The 21,451-nt window shown below is 42.9% G+C and overlaps 1 protein-coding gene across 8 annotated transcripts in view; it reads right to left on the bottom strand.

The window, feature by feature from the left end:
- The window catches only part of ATPSCKMT (ATP synthase c subunit lysine N-methyltransferase), a 182,619-nt gene that overhangs the window by 125,238 nt on the left and 35,930 nt on the right, over window positions 1-21,451 (bottom strand). Inside the window, exon 1 of one of the 8 annotated variants that reach the window (XM_073678363.1) lies at window positions 17,862-17,955. The exons of 6 other annotated variants lie outside the window; for them this stretch is intronic. The gene's annotated coding sequence lies outside the window, so the exon portion shown is untranslated. Of the gene's footprint in view, window positions 1-16,896; window positions 16,917-17,861; window positions 17,956-21,451 lie in introns of those variants that run through there. One more of the 8 variants, XM_073678367.1, reaches the window with a different exon arrangement.

Below are 21,451 nucleotides of genomic sequence, written 5' to 3'. Positions count from 1 at the left end.
CTTTGAAGGGTCAATTACATTAAGACAGGAGGAGGATAAGGAGCCGACTCTCCTCAGAAAGGTTTACACAGCTATAAATGGCTGCAGCTCTGCCTTAGATGGCCCAAGGGAGCAAGTGGGAGGTGGTCTCCAAGAGGACATTAAATACATTAAGCAGGACATGCACAAGTCTAATGAAAGGATCGGGGAGGTGGAGAAAAGAGTGAGTGTGGTAGACCTCCTTGTACCCTGTATACAGAAAGATGTTAAAATGAATAAACAAAACATCAATATGGTTCTTAAAAAAGTGGATGCCCTAAAGAATATATCAAGAAGAAATAATTTAAGTATTGTGGGGGTTGCGGAAAAGGTGGAGGGCCAAGATCATTTCATATACTGTGAATCTTGACTGCTGGAGAAATTCAGTAAGGAAGCCCTGACACTGTTTTTTGCCATAGAACGTTAGCACAGAGTATCCACCCGTTCAGGAACACCAGATGCAGCACCCCATCCTATTTCAATGAAAATGCTGCACTTCAGAGACATAATTCTGAACAAAGCTAGAGACCATTAAGATCTATCAATCAATGATACTAAGGTATCCATACATCTTGATTTCTCGGCGGAAGTACAGAGGAGAAGAGTGCAGTTCATGGACGTAAAGAGCAGACTGTGTGCGAAACAGGTGCCATATGCCATGTTGTTCCCAGCATGGCAGAAAGTGGTTGCGGCGGGAAAAGTACAGATGTTTGATAACCCAAAAGAGGCGATAACTTGGATGGACACTTAAAAACAGTTTTTTGTGCCCTGAAAATGGAGAAGGGAGAAGGACACAGGTGATATAAAATATAACTATTTTTTCCTCTCTCTTTTCTTCGGGGATTTCTTTCTTTCCTTTTCCCATGCAGGTTAAGGATGGAATATGTCCACGATGGACTGATGATTGTAATTCACAAACATGAGGGTGAGTGAGCAGTTTAAAACTTTATTTTATACACAGACAGCATAGCCAGAACAATAGACAGAATTTTTAGAAAATAGCAAAAGGCAAAGGTACTCACCAGCCAAGGTTTCAAGAAAAAATGCACACCAGGACACGGCCGGCCCCCTTTTGTTAGAAGGAGGTAACACAGGTGCAGAATGCTGATGAACAATCGCCCTCACCCACTCTCACTGGAGGGGCGACTGCTTAGCACTAAAACTGCACACAGATGAAACTTGCAGTAGGGTGCAATTCACACACTCGCGGCACCGTGCCTAGCCAGCATCCTATTACAGGCCCCTACTATTCGACTAGGCGAGATGCCCGGCACCCTATCCGTGCATTGCAGAGTTGTGAAGCCCCAACTCACAAGGTTACCATTACTGGGCCTGGCCGTGCCCTGGCAGATAAAAAAAAGTGCAAAAAAATATATGAGGTATTCGTTGATATTTTGGCCAAAATACGTAAGCTCGCAACCCATCGTCAAGGGTCCTCACAGTTTTGCGAGTCCCTACTCTAACATTAAAAACAGACAGCATAGCCAGAACAATAGACAGAATTTTTAGAAAATAGCAAAAGGCAATGGTATTCACCTTGTGAGTTGGGGCTTCACAACTCTGCAATGCACGGATAGGGTGCCGGGCATCCCGTCTAGTCGAATAGTAGGGGCGTGTAATAGGATGCTGGCTAGGCACGGTGCCGCGAGTGTGTGAATTGCACCCTACTGCAAGTTTCATCTGTGTGCAGTTTTGGTGCTGGGCAGTCGCCCCTCCAGTGAGAGTGGGTGAGGGCGATTGTTCATCAGCATTCTGCACCTGTGTTACCTCCTTCTAACAAAAGAGGGCCGGCCGTGTCCTGGTGTGCATTTTTTCTTGAAACCTCGGCTGGTGAGTACCATTGCCTTTTGCTATTTTCTTTATTTTATACACCCAAAACGAGAAAAAGAAAAAACAAACAAACAATCCATGGGTGTTAATCTCAGGCTAATTAAGAGCACTACTCGTCACTGGTTTGGACGTATAGGTTTTGTTATATATTGTATAATGTTTGTATTGTTATTTAAAAGGTGAATATATTCCAGAGAATCTAAAAACTGCAAGTAAAACTGCCAGGTAAATCAGAAAAAAAGAATGAGAATGACTATTTAAAAGTACAGGAGGTATACTGGTATACATATATGCCTGACTGGTAATGTCGTATTTAGTTAACCCTTTCCCAACATGCACAGTACATGTACTGCTCTGCTGGAGCTGCGTTCCCGCAAAGAGCAATATATGTACGGCGCAGTGATCGGGCGGGTTCACGCTGAGCATCGCCGCAATCACATGCAGGTGTCAGCTCTGTGTGGATCACAGCTTCAGGAAGATGGCCGCACACAACCGGAAACCTGCGCCGCTCACTGGCCCCAGCCAGCAGCCAGACACCCGCAGTATCTCACCTCCTCCTCCTTTGCTGCCACTGTCGCCACCATAGCCACGTTCTTGAAGGAGGGAGGCCCGTGATCCCGCTCCACCACAACCGCAGGTATGCAACGTTCGGACCATAAGACGCACCCATTTTCCTCCAAAATTTGGGGGGGGGGGGGGGGAGGGGGAGAGTGTGTCTTATGGTCCGAAAAATACGGTATATATCTATCTATCCATATAGCTATTGATCTATCTATCCATATATCTACCCATATATCTATTTATCTATCCATATATCTGTCTATTATCTATTATCTCTCTATCTATATATATATATATTGTCTATTTATCAATATATCTGGCTATCCATATATCTAGCCATCACCTATCTTAACCATATATCTAACATCTATCCATCCATATATCTATTATCTACCTGAGGCTGCGTGCCACTATGCATTTTTCAAGCGTTTTTGTGGCAGAATTTCCGCAGCGAAAACGCTTAAAAAAACACTTGGTAATAAGTGCCCCATGGTCCCCAATGATAATCCGCATGTGCTGTGCAACTTACCGCTGCGGATTACCATTGCGGAAAAATACGCAGCAGGTCCATTAATTTTGCGGACACGCAGCATAATTGCCGCCATTGACTTGAATTGAAACGCATATTATCTGTGTCAGCACATTTGCACACACAGATAATATGCGTTTCTATTTGCGGATGGTACCCAGGTCTGGAGAAGAAGAGACTCTCATCCAGACCTGGGTACCATAGAACCTGTTAAAAAAAAAGAATTTAAAATAAAAAATAAAGATTATACTCACCTTCCGATGTCCTCCCGGTGTTTTGTCCACTCGGTCCGGTCTCTTGCACTGCTCGCGCTGTTGTGAAGGACCTGCCATGACATCATTGAGTCATGTGACCTGACACATGACTGAATGACGTCACCGCAGGTCCTTCACACCACCGCGAGCAGTGCAAGAGACAGGACGGAGCGGACAAAACACCGGGAGGACATCAGAAGGTGAGTATAATCTTTATTTTTTACTAGCTGTACTACCCGGCTTCGCCCGGGTTAATAACTGCTGTTCGCAAAATAGAATGTTAACAAAAATGTATTCTCCACACAAAAACCACAAAACTAATAGATAGAAATGTAATTATTAAAAGGCAAAAACTAAGCTAATAGAAGCATTTCACAACATATATTTCAACACCAGAGATATTCCACACAGATTTAACTAAATTGGCCAAGTAATGTGAAGTAATCTACTACTCCTTATTCGAGAGCCTTTTGATAAACGACATTCTTAGTTCTTCCTTCAGGTTCAAACACGAACAGATTTTTGGCTGCTCCAAATCTTCAACAGGCCACATAAAGTTGACCATGAGAAAAGCATGGAGATTGTAAATTGATTCCAACTACTTTCAAGGACTGTCCCTGAGCCTTGTTGATGGACATAGCAAATGCCAGTCGAACAGGAAACTGGAGGCGTTTAAAATCAAAAGGCAAAATCAGATAGAATGAGAGGAATTGTTGGAATGAAAACATCTTCTCCTGTGGCACATCCTGTCAAAATGGTTGCTTCAATTACATGTGGAAACAGGTTCTTAATCAAGAGTCTTGTTCCATTTCAGAGCTTTGGTGGATCCAAATTTCTCAATAGCAGAATAGGTGCTCGAGGTTTTAGAAAGAGGTTGTGAGGAGGAAGTCCTTGTGGCTCCAAGGAATTGAGGAACTCCGTTGGATAAAATAATGCTTGAGCAGGGTCTATTACTGTATCCACTGACTTGTAGGTTGTGCACACACCTGGAAGGAGATTTAGAATTTGAAGATTGATCTTGTCGACACTGTCATTTTTGGGAGCTAGAATGGCCCTTTCACACAGCCAGCCATAATTTTTGAAGTGGAGTTGAATGTTTAGAAAAACCTTTGCTTTCAACTCTTTAATAGAAGTCACAATGCAACAAAAGTTGCTTGGGAAGGTGATCTGTCCAGTGGTTGAGTTTACTGGTGCCTTGCCATCTCCAATAGTCAACAGCTGGCTCAAAAACAGTCCAGCAGAAACATCGCCTGTCATGTAGACCCTCATATTTGTGTTTAGTGATATTTTCTTTACTTTTCTCCAAAGGTACGATGCTTTGAGACAGGCATTCAGTTCGTCTGCAGGGGTTGATCTTGGAATAACAGGTAGTGTTTGGCGGAAGTCACCTGCCAAAACAACAACTACTCCTCCCATGATATACAGTGCTGGCCAAAAGTATTGGCACCCCTGCAATTCTGTCAGATAATACTCAGTTTCTTCCTGAAAATGATTGCAATCACAAATTCTTTGGTATTATTATCTTCATTTAATTGGTCTTCAATGAAAAAACACAAAAAAAGAATTGTCCTAAAGCCAAATTGGATACAATTCCACACCAAACCTAAAAAAGGGGGTGGACAAAAGTATTGGCACCCTTTGAAAAATCATGTGATGCTTCTCTAATTTGTGTAATTAACAGCACCTGTAACTTACCTGTGGCACCTAGCAGGTGTTGGCAATAACTAAATCACACTTGCAGCCAGTTAGCATGGATTAAAGTTGACTCAACCTCTGTCCTGTGTCCTTGTGTGTACCACATTGAGCATGGAGAAAAGAAAGAAGACCAAAGAACTGTCTGAGGACTTGAGAAACCAAATTGTGAGGAAGCATGAGCAATCTCAAGGCTACAAGTCCATCTCCAAAGACCTGAATGTTCCTGTGTTTTCCGTGCGCAGTGTCATTAAGAAGTTTAAAGCCCATGGCACTGTGGCTAACCTCCCTAGATGTGGACGGAAAAGAAAAATTGAGGAGAGATTTCAACGCAAGATTGTGCGGATGGTGGATAAAGAACCTCGACTAACATCCAAACAAGTTCAAGCTGCCCTGCAGTCCGAGGGTACAACACTGTCAACCCGTACTATCCGTCGGCGTCTGAATGAAAAGGGACTGTATGGTAGGATACCCAGGAAGACCCCACTTCTTACCCCGAGACATAAAAAAGCCAGGCTGGAGTTTGCCAAAACTTACCTGAGAAAGCCTAAAACGTTTTGGAAGAATGTTCTCTGGTCAGATGAGACAAAAGTAGAGCTTTTGGGGAAAAAGCATCAACATAGAGTGTACAGGAAAAAAATAGAGGCATTCAAAGAAAAGAACACGGTCCCTACAGTCAAACATGGCGGAGGTTCCCTGATGTTTTGGGGTTGCTTTGCTGCCTCTGGCACTGGACTGCTTGACAGTGTGCATGGCATTATGAAGTCTGAAGACTACCAACAAATTTTGCAGCATAATGTAGGGCCCAGTGTGAGAAAGCTGGGTATCCCTCAGAGGTCATGGGTCTTCCAGCAGGACAATGACCCAAAACACACTTCCAAAAGCACTATAAAATGTTTTGAGAGAAAGCACTGGAGACTTCTAAGGTGGCCAGCAATGAGTCCAGACCTAAATTCCATAGAACACCTGTGGAGACATCTCAAAATGGCAGTTTGGAGAAGGCACCCTTCAAATATCAGGGACCTGGAGCAGTTTGCAAAGAAGAATGGTCTACAATTCCAGCAGAGCATTGTAAGAAACTCATTGATGGTTACCGGAAGCGGTTGTTCGCAGTTATTTTGGCTAAAGGTTGTGCAACCAAGTATTAGGCTGAGGGTGCCAATACTTTTGTCCGGCCCTTTTTTGGAGTTGTGTGAAATGATCAATGATTTGAATTTTGCTTCATTCTCTTTTGTGTTTTTTCCTTGCAAGCAAATTAAATGAAGATAATAATACCAAAGAATTTGTGATTGCAATCATTTTCAGGAAGAAACTGAGTATTATCTGACAGAATTGCAGGGGTGCCAATACTTTTGGCCTGCACTGTATTTGTTGCTACACAGGTCTTGCAGCAGTCTGTCCACTGCTTCCAGAGCCCTTTTGTGTGACATGGTGCATTCATCCCAAATGATGGCACTGCATTTTTTAAGCAATTTGGCCAATCCTGATCCCTTGGCAATATTACACACGGGGATGTCACTACGAGACAGGTTAAGTGGTAGTTTGAATGTCGAATGTGCTGTCCTGCCACCTTTTAAAAGCATAGCTGCAATTCCAGAAGATGCCACTGCAAGTGCAATCTTTTTTTGTCTAAATTTTGCCAGGAGCAAGTTGATTACAAAGGTCTTTCCTGTTCCACCTGGAGCATCAAGGAAGACAATCCCACCTTTGCTGGTTTCACTGAAACTTAAAATGTAGTTCTAGGCATCCCTTTGATCTGGTACCAATATTGGCTTGTTCTGAGACACAAATGCTGTCAGTTCTTCAATATTGTAGTTTGTTTCTAGGAAAATCTCCCTACACATTTGGATGCCTTCAGGATTTCTTATTGGAGCAGGCAAACCAAGCAACTGTGAGGCTTTTCCTGACATTGTTATGTACTGATCTTCAAGGAGCATTAAAGTTTCATTGAACATTTCCTCAGTGAAGTTGATGAGTGGCTGAGGATTTTCCCTTCTAATCTGCATGAGGATGTCCTCATTGAGTTCAGTTTTGTCCTTTGTCCAAATCTCAAGAGGATTTAAAATGCTACAGGTTGTTAGAATAATAGCAAAGAGGTGTCTTAGTCGCTTTGGGGTTTGTGTGGCTGCTGCTTCACTGAGGGTCATGTCCCAGTGTCCATCATTTTCCAAAAGTCCTTTTCTTTGGCAAGCTTCCCTGAATGTTTCACACACATGGTCTCCGACGGTCTTCAGGTCAGAAAATTATGTAGGGCCTTTGACAACATGAAGTAAAATGCGCAGGTAGAAGCACTCAGCATTTGACGGATGAACAGTGTAGACGCGACCAAGAGTATCAGTTGCTTCACCCCTGGATAGCCTTCAATATCAAGCCCCCGTTTCCTCCGTTCCAGTGTTTTTTTGGAGGCATTCCAAGTGTAGTATTTTGGTAAATCACAGTAGAGAATTGTTTTTGCAAAAGGGTCTTGTTGACACAGCTCAAAAAATGCCAAGAGGGTGGTGTTAGGAGCTGCTGCTGCAAGTTTGCTGGGTTAAATTCTCTGTCCATTTTCCAAGTGTACATTCAGATGCACAACTGGTGGGTAGCGCTCATGAATGGAGAATCCGAGTATTCTCCAAACAGCTTCATTGCTGCTTATGTACCTGCCCATCTGGAATGCCTCCACTTCATCAATAATAGGTCCGCTTCCCACTCCTCAGAAAGTTCATTGGCTCTTGAGGAAGCAGCTCTTGTTTTCATGTCAAAAAAGCCTCGCTTCGCTCTGCTCAGAAAGTTCATTGGCCCTTGAGGAACGAGCTGCTGTTCTCATGTGTGTCAGCCCTGTTTCTCGGTCTTCACATTTTTTATTGGTCCGTAATGCAGCTTTTCTTTTCGCATCAGCAGACATTCGTGTCATGAAATTCCTTTTCTTATGGGGCATTATTGTGGTAAAAATAGTCTGTACCTGGCAGTTTCTATATCCTCTCACATAGAAGTAATGTGACTGACATCAGCCTTTCCACCAACACACCCTAACTGACATCTTATTACCTTACACAAGCTTAGTTATACTGAGAATGTCATTTGTTGCCTATATTAACCAATCACAGCTCAGATTAATTAACTGTAGCAAAATAGAAGCGGAGCTGTGATTGGTTGCTATTGGCAGCCTGATAAATCTTTGTGAGATGAGTTTTGTGTGTGCTGAGGGTGGTATATGTGTTCAAGCACGTGGTAGTGTGTGGCGCATTTTGTGTGTGTGTTCATATCCCCGTGTGTGGTGAGTATGAGTATCCCATCTCGGGGCCCCACCTTAGCAACTGTACGGTATATACTCTTTGGCGCCATCGCTCTCATTCTTTAATTCTCCCTTGTTCACATGTGGCAGCTATCAATTTGCCTCCAACACTTTTCCTTTCACTTTTTCCCCATTATGTAGATAAAGAAAGGAAAAAATCAGCTCACCCACCTAGAAGATCAACAGCACGGAGCCAGAAGTGCTACCAGACGAACAATGAGGAACCAGGAAGATCCAGCTGAACAAATCTTCTAAAATCCATATTTTATTGGGTCATGCAAAAAATATTTTATGTAGATAGGGGCAAAATTGTTTGGTGAATTGGAACGCGCGGGGTAAAAATTTCGCCTCACAACATAGCCTATGACGCTCTTGGGGTCCAGACGTGTGACTGTGCAAAATTTTGTGGCTGTAGCTGCGACGGTGCAGATGCCAATCCCGGGCACACACACACACACACACACATTCAGCTTTATATATTAGATTTTTTACCATTTTTATTCTTTTGTTTTAACTATTACTTGGTCACACTATATAAATCCATGCCGGTTGCATGGATTTATATATTGTGAACAAGTTGTCAAGCACTTTTCCAAGTGATGCTAAAATCGCTTGATAACCTGCATGCAGAAATGCATGCAAAAACGCTTGACAAACACTTCTACCTGGCGGGAAAAAAGCATGTAAAATACACATGCGTTTTTCCTGCCAGGGAGAAGCGGAAAAAATCTGCAGCATTTCTGCATCATGGGCACATAGCCTAATTATCTAGTAGTCTATCTATCCATATACAGTTATATGAAAAAGTTTGGGCACCCCTATTAATCTTAAGCTTAATGTTTTATAAAAATTGGTGTTTTTGCAACAGCTATTTCAGTTTGATATATGTAATAACTGTTGGACACAGTAATGTTTCTGCCTTGAAATTAGGTTTATTGTACTAACAGAAAATGTGCAATCTGCATTCAAACACAATTTGACAGGTGCATAAGTATGGGCACCCTTATCATTTTCTTGTTTTAAATACTCCTACCTACTTTCTACTGACTTACTAAAGCACTTTTTTTGGTTTTGTAACCTCATTGAGCTTTGAACTTCATAGCCAGGTGTATGCAATCATGAGAAAAGCTACTTAAAGTGGCCACTTTCAAGTTGTTCTCCTGTTTGAATCTCCTCTGCAGAGTCGCATCATGGGCTCCTCAAAACAACTGTCAAATGAACTGAAAACAAAGATTATTCAACATAGTTGTTCAGGGGAAGCATACAAAAAGCTGTCTCAGAGATTTAACCTGTCAGTTTCCACTGTGAGGAACATAGTAAGGAAATGGAAGAACACAGGGACAGTTCTTGTTAAGGCCAGAAGTGGCAGGCCAAGAAAAACATCAGAAAGGCAGAGAAGAAGAATGGTGAGATCAGTCAAGGACAATCCTCAGACCACCTCCAGAGAGCTGCAGCATCAACTTGCTGCAGATGGTGTCACTGTGCATCGGTCAACTATACAACACACTTTGCACAAGGACAAGCTGTATGGAAGAGTGATGCGAAAGAAGCCGTTTCTGCAAGCACGGCGCAAACAGAGTCAGCTGAGGTATGCAAAAGCACATTTGGAGAAGCCAAATTCTTTTTGGAAGTCCTGTGGACTGATGAAACCAAGATTGAGTTGTTTGGTCATACAAAAAGGCGTTATGCATGGCGGCAAAAAAACACAGCATTCCAAGAAAAACACTTGCTACCCACAGTAAAATTTGGTGGAGGTTCCATCATGCTTTGGGGCTGTGTGGCCAATGCCGGCACCGGGAATCTTGTTAAAGTTGAGGGACGCATGGATTCCACTCAGTATCAGCAGATTCTTGACAATAATGTTCAAGAATCAGTGACAAAGTTGAAGTTACGCAGGGGATGGATCTTTCAGCAAGACAATGATCCAAAACACCGCTCCAAATCTACTCAGGCATTCATGCAGAGGAACAATTACAATGTTCTGGAATGGCCATCCCAGTCCCCAGACCTGAATATCATTAAATATCTGTGGGATCATTTGAAGAGGGCTGTCCATCAAACTTAACTGAACTAGAATTGTTTTGTAAAGAGGAATGGTAAAAAATATCCAGGATCCAGGAACTCATTAAAAGCTACAGGAAGCGACTAGAGGCTGTTATTTTTGCAAAAGGAGGATCTACTAAATATTAATGTCACTTTTCTGGTGAGGTGCCCATACTTATGCACCTGTCAAATTTTGTTTGAATGCAGATTACACATTTTCTGTTAGTACAATAAACCTCATTTCAAGGCAGAAACATTACTGTGTCCAACAGTTATTACATATATCAAACTGAAATAGCTGTTGCAAAAACACCAATTTTTATAAAACATTAAGCTAAAGATTAATAGGGGTGCCCAAACTTTTTCATATAACTAACTATTAATCTATCTATTATCTATCCATATATCGAGTTATCTATACATCTATCCATATGTCCATCAGTAGATGAATAGAAAATGATATAGATAGATAAGTAATAGATATATAGATGATAAACAGATAGATAGATACATAGTTTACAGGGGGAACCCAGAAAAAAAATGATGTAGGGTCCCCCTATAAAATCTAACCAGCAAAGACTAAACAGACAGCTGCAGCCTGATATTAATAGACAGGGAAGGGGCCATGGACACTAGCCCCCTCCAAGGCTAATAAGATCAGCTCTCAGCTGCCCCAGAAAAGGTGCATCCATAACGAGAAAATTTCAGCTCACCCCTGAGATTTAATCCCAGTCTGGCATGGAGCACGGCGTCCTCGCTACTGCACAGCGCCTAGGTCAATGATGAAGTGAAGATGGATCCAGCTCAACACACCAGGCAATTACGGTATTTTTCGGACTATAAGACGTACTTTTTTCCTCCGAAATTTTGGAGGAAAGTGGGGGGTGCGTCTTATAGCCCGAATGCTATATTATTGTATGGCCACATGGTGGTGAGTGTGGGGGAGCGGCAGCAGGGAATCAGCGGGGCACAGGAGACAGCAGCCTCCTGCTGCAGCCTAGCTGTGGCCGCTACTAAAGAAAATGAATATTCCCTGCTCCCCACGCCCATGGGCGTGGAGAGCAATGAACATTCATTTCTCTTAATAGCCGTCACACTGGAGCCGCAGCACGGCTCCTGCTGCTGCTCGGGGGTCTGTGTGCCCGCTATTAAAGCTCATGAATATTCGCTACAACCCACTCCCATGGGTTGTAGTGAATATCCATGGTCTTTAACCACTTCGCACCAGAGCCTGTTTTTGCCTTCGTGACCGGGCCAATTTTTTCAATTCTGACCACTGTCACTTTATGAAGTAATTACTCTGGAAAGCTTCAACGTATTCCCCTGATTCTGAGAATGTTTTTTCGTGACATATTGTACTTCATGATACTGGTAAAATTTCTTCGATATAACTTACGTTTATTTGTGAAAAAAAATCGGAAATTTGGCGAAAATTTAGAAAATTTTGCAATTTTCTAACTTTGAATTTTCATGCCCTTAAATCAGAGAGATGTGTCACACAAAATAATTAATAAATAACATTTCCCACATGTCTACTTTACATCAGCACAATTTTGGAACCAAAATTTTTTTTTGTTAGGGAGCTATAAGGGTTAAAACATTTTTTTAGGGACCACATCATATTTGAAGTCACTTTGAGGGGTCTTTATGACAGAAAATACCCAAAAGTGACACCATGCTAAAAACTGCACCCCTCAAGGTGCTCAAAACCACATTCAATAACTTTATTAACCCTTCAGGTGCTTCACAGGAATTTTTGGAATGTGGAAGAAAAAAATGAACATTTAACTTTTTTCACAAAAATGTTACTTTAGACCCAATTTTTTCTATTTTCACAGGGGTAACAGGAAAAAATGGACCCCAAATTTTTTTGTGCAATTTCTCCTGAACACGCTGATACCCCATATGTGGAGGCAAACCACTGTTTGGGCGCACGGCAGGGTTTGAAAGGGAAGGAGCGCCATTTGACTTTTTGAATGTAAAATTTGTTTGAATAATTAGCGGACGCCTTGTTGCATTTGGGGAGCCCCTGATGTGCCTAAACAGTGGAAACCCCCCACAAGTGACACCATTTTGGAAACTAGACCCCTTAGGGAACTTATATAGATGTGTGGTGAGCACCTTGAACCCCAAGGTGCTTCACAGAAGATTATAATATTGAGCTGTAAAAATAAAATTTTCTAATTTTTCCCACAAAACCTTTTTCATCCCTTAATTCTGCATTATCATAAGGGTAATAGGATAAATTGCACCATGAAATTTGTTGTGCAATTTCTCCTGAGTACGCCAATACCCCATATGTGGGGGAAAACCACTGCTTCGGTGTACGGCAGGGTTCGGAAGAGAAAGGAGCGCTATGTTGGCTGGGATAGGTGGCAGACACCATGTCACATTTGAAGAGTCGCTGACATGCCGAAACAGCAGAAACCCCCACAAGTGACCCCATTTTGTAAACTACACCTCTCAAGGAATTCATCTAGGGAAGTAGTGAGTATTTTTTAATTTTTAAATTTATACCATTGGGCAATGAAAAAAGCATAATTATATTTTTACCACAAAAAAAATGTTTTACCCTCAGATTTTACATTTTCACACAGGGCAATGGGTAAAAATGGTGCCGAAATGTGTCACACAATTTCTTCTAAACGTGGCAATACCCCATATGTGGCTGTATCGTACCGCTCAGCCATACGGCGAGATCTGGGGGGGACGGAGTGCTATTTGACAATTGGAGAACAAATTATTGTAGAATAGGCATTTGGATTTGGGAGCACAAAATTTTCTGAATTTCTTTTGGGGGGCAAGGGCCATTTCGCTTTTCCAGAGCCTTTCTGCTACCAGTAACTTGGAAGTCCCTTATATTTTTAACAGATGACAGACCTGAGTGGGGACTAGCTTTTTTTGAGGACTGAGTTGAAGCTTTTATTGGGAACATTTTATGTAACATTTATCCGGCGCTCTAGGCTGAGCACTTACATCGGGGTTTCCATCTAAATTTCCAAGTTATATAATTCAGATGAAACCCCTGCGGGATCCATTCACTGTAATGAGGCAGCAGAGTTACTCTGGACTCCGTCTGGCCTCTGTTTAGCGGTGTTCTTTTTTTCAGAAGTGCACAAAACTGTGGCCAACCGCACTTTTATGCACGCCTAAAACAAATGACACCGTGGGATCCCAGGCTAGACGGCGTCCACAGTGGTCTATATCTGCCTCATTACAGGGAATCTTCCGTCATGGGTTCTGGCTGAATCACGTATTTCAGAGATTTACACGGAAACTCTGGTGTAAGTGCTCAGCGCAGAGCGCAGGATAAATGTGAGCAGAGCCTTACTGCGATCTTTCGGAGACATAATAAACAAATCAGTAGCAGGTGAAGAATTGGTTTTATTTATTTTTTACGCCGCTCCTCGTGCAGTATAAGTGATGAGATTACTTTATTCTTCGGGTCGGTGCGATTACAGAGATACCAGATTTATATCGGGTTTTTATGACTGACAGTTGTCACACACTAAAAGACGCTTTTTTTTGCAAAATCTAGTTTTTGCATCACCATATTTTGAGAGCTATAATTTTTCCATATTTCGGCCGACAGTCATGTGATGGCTTGTTTTTTGCGGGACGAGTTGACATTTTTATTGGTACCATTTTTGGGTACGTGACATTTTTTGATCGCTTTCTATTCCGAATTTTTGGGAGGTAAAATTAAAAACCAATTCAGTAATTGTTCTTTGAGGGTTTTTTTTTATGCCGTTCTGTGTGTGGTAAAAGTGATCAGGCAGCGTTATTCTTCGGGTCAGTACATTTACAGCGATACTACACTTACTGCATATTTTTTTATGTTTTGGCGCTTTTACACAATAAAACATATTTATAGAAAAAAATTCTTTTTTTTGCATTGCTTTATTCTGAGCACTAACTTTTTTATTTTTCGACTGATGAAGCTGTATGGCGGCTTGTTTTTTGCGGAACAAGATGACGTTTTCAGCGGTACCATTTTTTTTTCTATTTTGCTTTTTGATCGCATTTTTTTCCACTTTTTGTTTGGCGATATGATGAAAAAGCATATTTTTTTTGCTCCGTTTTTTATTTATTTTTATTACGGTGTGCACAGAAGGAGTTAGTGTGACAGTTTTATAGCTCGGGTTGTTTTGGACGCGGCGATACCAAATATGTGTTCTTTTTTTGGTTTTGTAAAAATATACGGATTTATTGGTTTAATATTTTATTTATTTTTATTTATTTTGTGATTTTTTTTTTTAACAGTTTAAAAACTTTTTTTTTTTTTACATTTTTACTTAGTCCCTGTATGGGACATTAATTTTTATTTTTCTGATCACTGATCTCATGTAATGTAATAGACATATATTACATTACATGAGATCTTCACTGTTTCAGTCAGAGTCTCCTGTCTGGCTCAGCTTGCAGGCTGAGCCAGACAGGACACCATATATGGCAGAGCTGGAGGCGGTCATGTGACCTCCAGCTGCCATAGCAACCCCAGGTCCTGGAAGGAATCGGAGGTCTTCGGAGGCAAGACGACCCCCTCTCCTCCTGCTGTCTCCTATATGCCGCGATCACTATAGATCGCAGCATATAGAAGACAGCAAAGGGTTAACATCACTGGGACCTGATCCAATCAGGTCCCGATGATGTTCCCTGTCAGAGCCAACGCTCTGCACCGGAATCGCAGCGCTTGCAGGACCCTGGGGGTCCTGAGCGCTGCGAGACCACCTATTGTTTTTAAACGTCCGCGCCGCACAGAGCCCAGGCAGCGCGGACGTTTATGTACAGTGGGCGGTCGGGAACCGGTTAATTGCAGGCACACTGACCACAAAGCGGCAGCAGGAGCCGGACTGCGGTACAGTGTGTCGGCTATTGAACAGACTGAATGGTCACTGCTCCCCATGCACAGAGTCCCGGCGTGGGGAGCAGTGACTATTCCAGCACAGCGTCTCACACTGTCATGCGCGGCTCACACAGTGAGAGTGTCGGCAGCAGAGCGGGACAGCGCTGGAGGAGAGAGTAGGTGAGAATGAGTGTTTTTTTTTGTTTTTGTTTTTTTGTAGAAAACACAGAGAAAAATAGACGACATTGGAGCCTCCAAGTATGAAAAAATTACAGCAAATTTATTTTAAATACATGATCAGCAGGGGTAAGTGCAGAAAATCTGTGAGGCTAAAAAAAGAGAAATCCTCCCCACATAGCGACCTCCAAAATAGATCCTACATTACACATATATAGATATTGATTACAAAGGTATATATAGGGACAAAAGGAACATCACCATGGAAAAAAAAAAAAAAAAAAGTAATGGGTAACATCTCCATATATATTCATGCAGCCAATATAGCAATATCAGTTATATTGATTCAATACCATTATTGGGTTCGTTTAGAACATGGGATGTCCACTATAGTGTCCTCATTACTTGGATGGTATAACTGGATAATTGCTCCAGCCACTTGTTAGCTTAAGCCCATGGATAGTCCCCAGCACAGCCACTGTATACATGTCAGGGATATCGGGCAAGCGTCACGTGACAGTCGCTGGGCAGTCAGAGATGCAGGAGTCTGTATGGATGGTGCGCACGTGGAGCAGGGATGCCCCGACGCGCGTTTCGGTCTTCCCTTCGTCCCTGACGATATTGCTATATTGGCTGCATGAATATATATGGCGATGTTACCCATTACTTTTTTTTTTTTTTTCTCCATGGTGATGTTCCTTTTGTCCCTATATATACCTTTGTAATCAATATCTATATATGTGTAATGTAGGATCTATTTTGGAGGTCGCTATGTGGGGAGGATTTCTCTTTTTTTAGCCTCACAGATTTTCTGCACTTACCCCTGCTGTGTACCTGATCATGTATTTAAAATAAATCTGCTGTAATTTTTTCATACTTGGAGGCTCCAATGTCGTCTATTTTTCTCTGTGTTTTCTGTGTCTATTTGACGATGGAGTATATTGAGTCCACAATATGGTAGTATTGAATATTTCATGATATATAATGGTGATTTAAAAGATATACTCGATCTATGAGGTACATACTACACGCTTCCATGAATTGTGTATATATATATATTTTTTTTTTGTAGGCAGCGTGATGGGGGCTCAGACGGTGCCATACATACCAGGATGGGGGCTCAGAAGGGTGCCATGCATACCAGGATGGTGGCTCAGAGGGGTGCCATGCCTACCAGGATGGGGGCTCAGAGGGGTGCCATGCCTACCAGGATGGGGGCTCAGAGGGGTGCCATGCCTACCAGGATGGGGGCTCAGAGGGGTGCCATGCCTACCAGGATGGGGGCTCAGAGGGGTGCCATGCCTACCAGGATGGGGGCTCAGAGGGATGCCATGCCTACCAGGATGGGGGCTCAGAGGGATGCCATGCCTACCAGGATGGGGGCTCAGAGGGATGCCATGCCTACCAGGATGGGGGCTCAGAGGGGTGCCATGCCTACCAGGATGGGGGCTCAGAGGGGTGCCATGCATACCAGGATGGGGGCTCAGAGGGGTGCCATGCATACCAGGATGGGGGCTCAGAGGGGTGCCATGCATACCAGGATGGGGGCTCAGAGGGGTGCCATGCATACCAGTATGGGGGCTCAGAGGGGTGCCATGCATACCAGGATGGGGGCTCAGAGGGGTGCCATGCATACCAGGATGGGGGCTCAGAGGGGTGCCATGCATACCAGGATACTGCTGCTCATCACCACCACAGAGTGAGAGGCGGCCGCCTCTGTTCTACAGCACCGCTGCTGCTTCTTCATCTCCAGCAGGTGAGTCTTATTTCCGACTGTGCAACAACAAGCGGGGGAGGGAGGGAAGGAGAGAGGGTGGCTGCACGGAGAGGCGAGCCAGCGGCCTCTGCTCTAGGCTGGGCCCAAGCCTCGCAGCAGTGGGCCAATAGCGAGTGACTGCAAATCCCACTGCGCCACCGGAGGGAGCAGCGCTGTGATCTGGCCAGTACCGGCCAGGGACATGTCAAGCGGATCACCCCCTCCTCCTCTGCCTGCCTTCATCTCTGAGCCCCCTCCTGTCACATTCCCTCTGTACTAGGGAATTGCATAACTAGCAATCCCTGACATGACCGGCTCCATTGTGACACCAGACAGCAAGTACTGACCTCTTTAGTATTCAAAGCGAGGCAGTCACATACAAGTCCATCTACACTGTTGAGGAAGTAGATGAAGTGGTTAATTATCCAACAGAATTTTTGAATTCACTCGATCTGGCAGGGATGCCAACACACGTACTGCAATTGAAAATCGGCGTGCCAATTATTATGTTGTGGAATATCAACCAGCCAAAGCTTTGCAACGGCACACGTCTTGTAATAAAACAATTAATGAGCTACGTCGTTGAAGCAACAATCTTAACAGGACTTTTCAAAAGGTGACAATGTCCTCATTCCTCACATTCCTATGATTCCAACAGATATGCCATTTCAATTCAAAAGATTGCAATTCCCAATTCGATTGGTGTTTGCAATCACCATCAACAAAGCTCAGAGCCAATCTATAGAATTGTGCGGTTTAAATCTAGACACGGATTGCTTCTCACATAAACAATTTTATGTTGCGTACTCGAGAAGGCAAACCAGACAATCTCTATATCTACACAGACAATGGAACAACGAAAAATATTGTATACCCACAAGCAACGTGCACTCTCTTTTCTTTCTTTTCCATTTAACCAGACTGAACCACAGCAACGCATGGCCGGGTACAGCTAGTAGTTAATAAATAACATTTCCCACATGTCTGCATCAGCACAATTTTGGAAACTATTTTTTTGTTAGGAAGTTATAAGAGTGAAAGGTTGACCAGCAATTTCTCATTTTTACAACAAAATCTACATAACCATTTTTTTTTTACGGACCACATCACATTTGAAGTGACTTTGAGGGGCCTTTATGACAGAAAATACCCAAACGTGACACCATTATAAAAACTACACCCCTCATTGTGCTCGAAACCACATACAAGAAGTTTATTAACCCTTCAGGTGATTCACAGGAATTTTTGGAATGAGGAAGAAAAAAAGACAACTTTTTTTTCACAAAATGTTTATTTTAGACCTAATTTTTTTTTCTTTCACAAGGGTAACAGGAGAAAATGAACCCCAAAATTTGTTGTGCAATTTCTCCTAAGCACACTGATACCCAACATGTAGGGGAAAACCACTGTTTGGGTGCGCGGCAAGGCTCGGAAAGTAACGGGCACCATTTGACTTCTTGAATGTAAAATTTGCTGGCATAATTAGCGGACGCCATGTTGCGTTTAGAGAGCCCCTGATGTGCCTTAACAGTGGAAACCCCTAACAAGTGACACCATTTTGGAAACTAGACCCCTCAGGGAACATATCTAGATGTGTGGTGAGCACTTTGAACCCCCAGGTGCTTCACAGAAGTTTATGACGTGGAGCTGTGAAAATAAAGAAAATACATTTTTCAACAAATGTTTTTATTGGTCACAAATTTTGCATTTTCACTACGGTAAAAGAATAAACTGCACCATAAAATTTGTTGTGCAATTTCTTCTGAATATGCAGATACCCAATATGTGGGGGAAAACTACTGTTTGGGTGCGCGGCAGGGCTTGGAAGTGAAGGAGCGCCATTTGACTTTTTGAAGTTAAAATTAGCTGGAATAATTAGCAATTTTACCACCAAAGTTTTGTTTTGGCCAGATTTTACATTTTCACACTGGGAAATAGGTGTAAATGGCACCAAAATGTATCCCACAATTCCTGCTGAATGTAGAAATACCTCATTATGTGTCTGTGCAGTACTGCTTAGCCATACGGCGAGACTCGGGGGGACAGAGCAGATTTTATTAGAATTTGCGGACTCCATATACAGAGCCCCTACGTGATAGAAGAGCAGAATCCCCTTCAAGTGACCTCATTTTGGAAATTATACCCCTTTGTGAATTTATCCACAGGTGCAGTGACGGTTTTGATTTCATGGGTGTTTTCCAGAAACGAGCAACAGTGGATGTCAACACGGGGGCTCAGTGGATATCACAGCAGCCTTGCAGCGTGGGGTCCTGGATTCATATCCCACCAAGGACATCATCTGCAAGGAGTTTGTATGTTCTACCCGTGTTTACGTGGGTTTCCTCCGGGATCTCCATTTTCCTCCCACACTCCAAAGACATACTGATAGGGAATGTAGATTGTGAGCCCCGATGGGGACAGCTCCCATATTGTCTGTAAATTGTCTGAATTGTAAAGCGCTGCGGAATATGTTGGCGCTATATAAATAAAAATATTATTATTATTATATTATGTTGCTAAGTTAAGATTGCAAACAGCCGTTGTAGTCACTAGTACGTTGTGCCCAGCTCATGCTTCTGGTGTCACACACCCGTAAATTAGGTGTGTTCTCATCGCTTCAGAAATGCAAAACATGTGGACGTTAACTGCTGTTTAGGCACACTGGGGCTCAGAAGGGAGAGGGACATTTGGATTTGAGAGCGCAAAATTAGCTGGATTTCTTTTGGACGGCGAGGAGCCATTTAGTTTTTCAGAGCCTTTGTGCTACCAGTAATGTGGAAGCCCCCTATATTTTCGATAACCGAGGGGCCTGAGTGGGGACTTGCTTTTTTTGTGAATGGAGTTGAAGCGTTTATTGGGAACATTTTACATAACATTTTGGAACAGATTAATCCAGCGTTATATGCTGAGCACGTATGTCGGGGTTTCCATCGAAATCTCCAAGTGATGTGATTCAAATGAAACCCCAGAGGGATCCGTTCACTATAATGAGGCAGCAGAGTTACTCTGGACTCCGTCTGGCCTTTGTTCAGCATCGTCCTTCTTTTCAGGAGTGCACAAAACTGTGGCCAATGGCACTTTTATGTAAGCCTAATGAAAGGACGGACACCGCCAGATCACAATTCACACGGCGTCCACAGTGCCTCCATCTGCCTCACTATAGGGAATCTTCCTCCGGGGGTTCCATTTGAATCACAAATTTCAGAAATTTACGTAGAGCACAGGATAAATGTGAGCTGAGACTTATTGTGATGTTTGGGAGGCAGAATGAACAAAATCAACAGCAGGTGAAGAACTAGTTTTATTTATTTTTTACCTCGCTCCTCATGCGGTATAAGTGATTAGGCAACTTCATTATTCGGGTTGGTGCGATTACAGTGATACCAAATTCATATCGGGTTTTTATGATTGGCAGCAGTCACACACTAAAAGATGATTTTTTGTTGTAAAAACAGGTTTTTGCATCGCCATATTTTGAGAGCTATAATTTTTCCATACTTCTGCACAGTCATGTGATGGCTTTTTTGTTGCGGGATGAGTTGACGTTTTTATTGGTACCATTTTCGGGTAAATGACATCTTTTGATCACTTTCTATTTTTGGGAAGCAGAATTAACAAAAACTAGCAATTGAGGAATTGTTTTTTGGGGATTTTTTTTTATGTCGTTCCGCGTGTAGTAAAATTGATAAGGTAGCTGTCACGGGTGAGTCAGGAGTGACAGACAGTCGCTCTAAAGCCGGCTGTAGAAGGTCACTGTGTTTGGCATTGCAGAAGCCTTCTTGATTCCCTCTTCTCTGTAGTATTGTTATATCCTTCTGCCTTTAGGACCCAGCAGCGACCTCCACCTTCTGCTGCTGATTGACACACCCTTGGTGGGTAGTTAAATAGTCTGTTTCTCCAGAGAGTCGCCGGTGATAGTTCTTTGTACAGGACTGGAGCTCTAGCAGTCAGCTAGTTTCTTCTGTGATGCTCTTGGAGGACAGTTAGCGTTATCTATCTGGTGTCTGCTCAAGCTAAGTGCATCCCCCTTTGTTTGTCTACCTTGTTGTCTTTAGTTTGTAGTGGGGCCTGACTAGTGCTTACCCTGTCCCCTCTCTAACTAGGGCTAAGCTCTAGGGACATTCAGGGCTTAGGTTCCCACTCGGCTATAGGTGTGGAGCCTTTAGGGACCATAGGGTAGGCAGGGTGATATTAGATCAGCCTAGGGGTCTCCACTCCCTCTTTGCCTAGTGTTTGGGCTTCCTCCCCCTCTTCCCTTCGTGTTGCACTTAATCTTTCCCACATCTTCCGTGACAGCAGCTTTATTCTTCGGGTCAGAACGAATACAGTGATACCACATTTATATCTTTTTTTATGTTTTGGCGCTTTTACACAATAAAAACTATTAACCTTCGTCAGGCTGTATAATTTTACAACGTTAACCGGCTGCAGAGGTACAATTGTACCTTCATATATACCTCCACTGTGG

The sequence above is a fragment of the Phyllobates terribilis genome, unplaced genomic scaffold, assembly GCF_046119375.1.
Source record: "Phyllobates terribilis strain yellow unplaced genomic scaffold, ASM4611937v1 Scaffold_4__5_contigs__length_816908805, whole genome shotgun sequence".
Classification (NCBI taxonomy): Eukaryota; Metazoa; Chordata; class Amphibia; order Anura; family Dendrobatidae; genus Phyllobates; species Phyllobates terribilis.
This window is presented reverse-complemented; position numbering and strand designations above follow the sequence as displayed.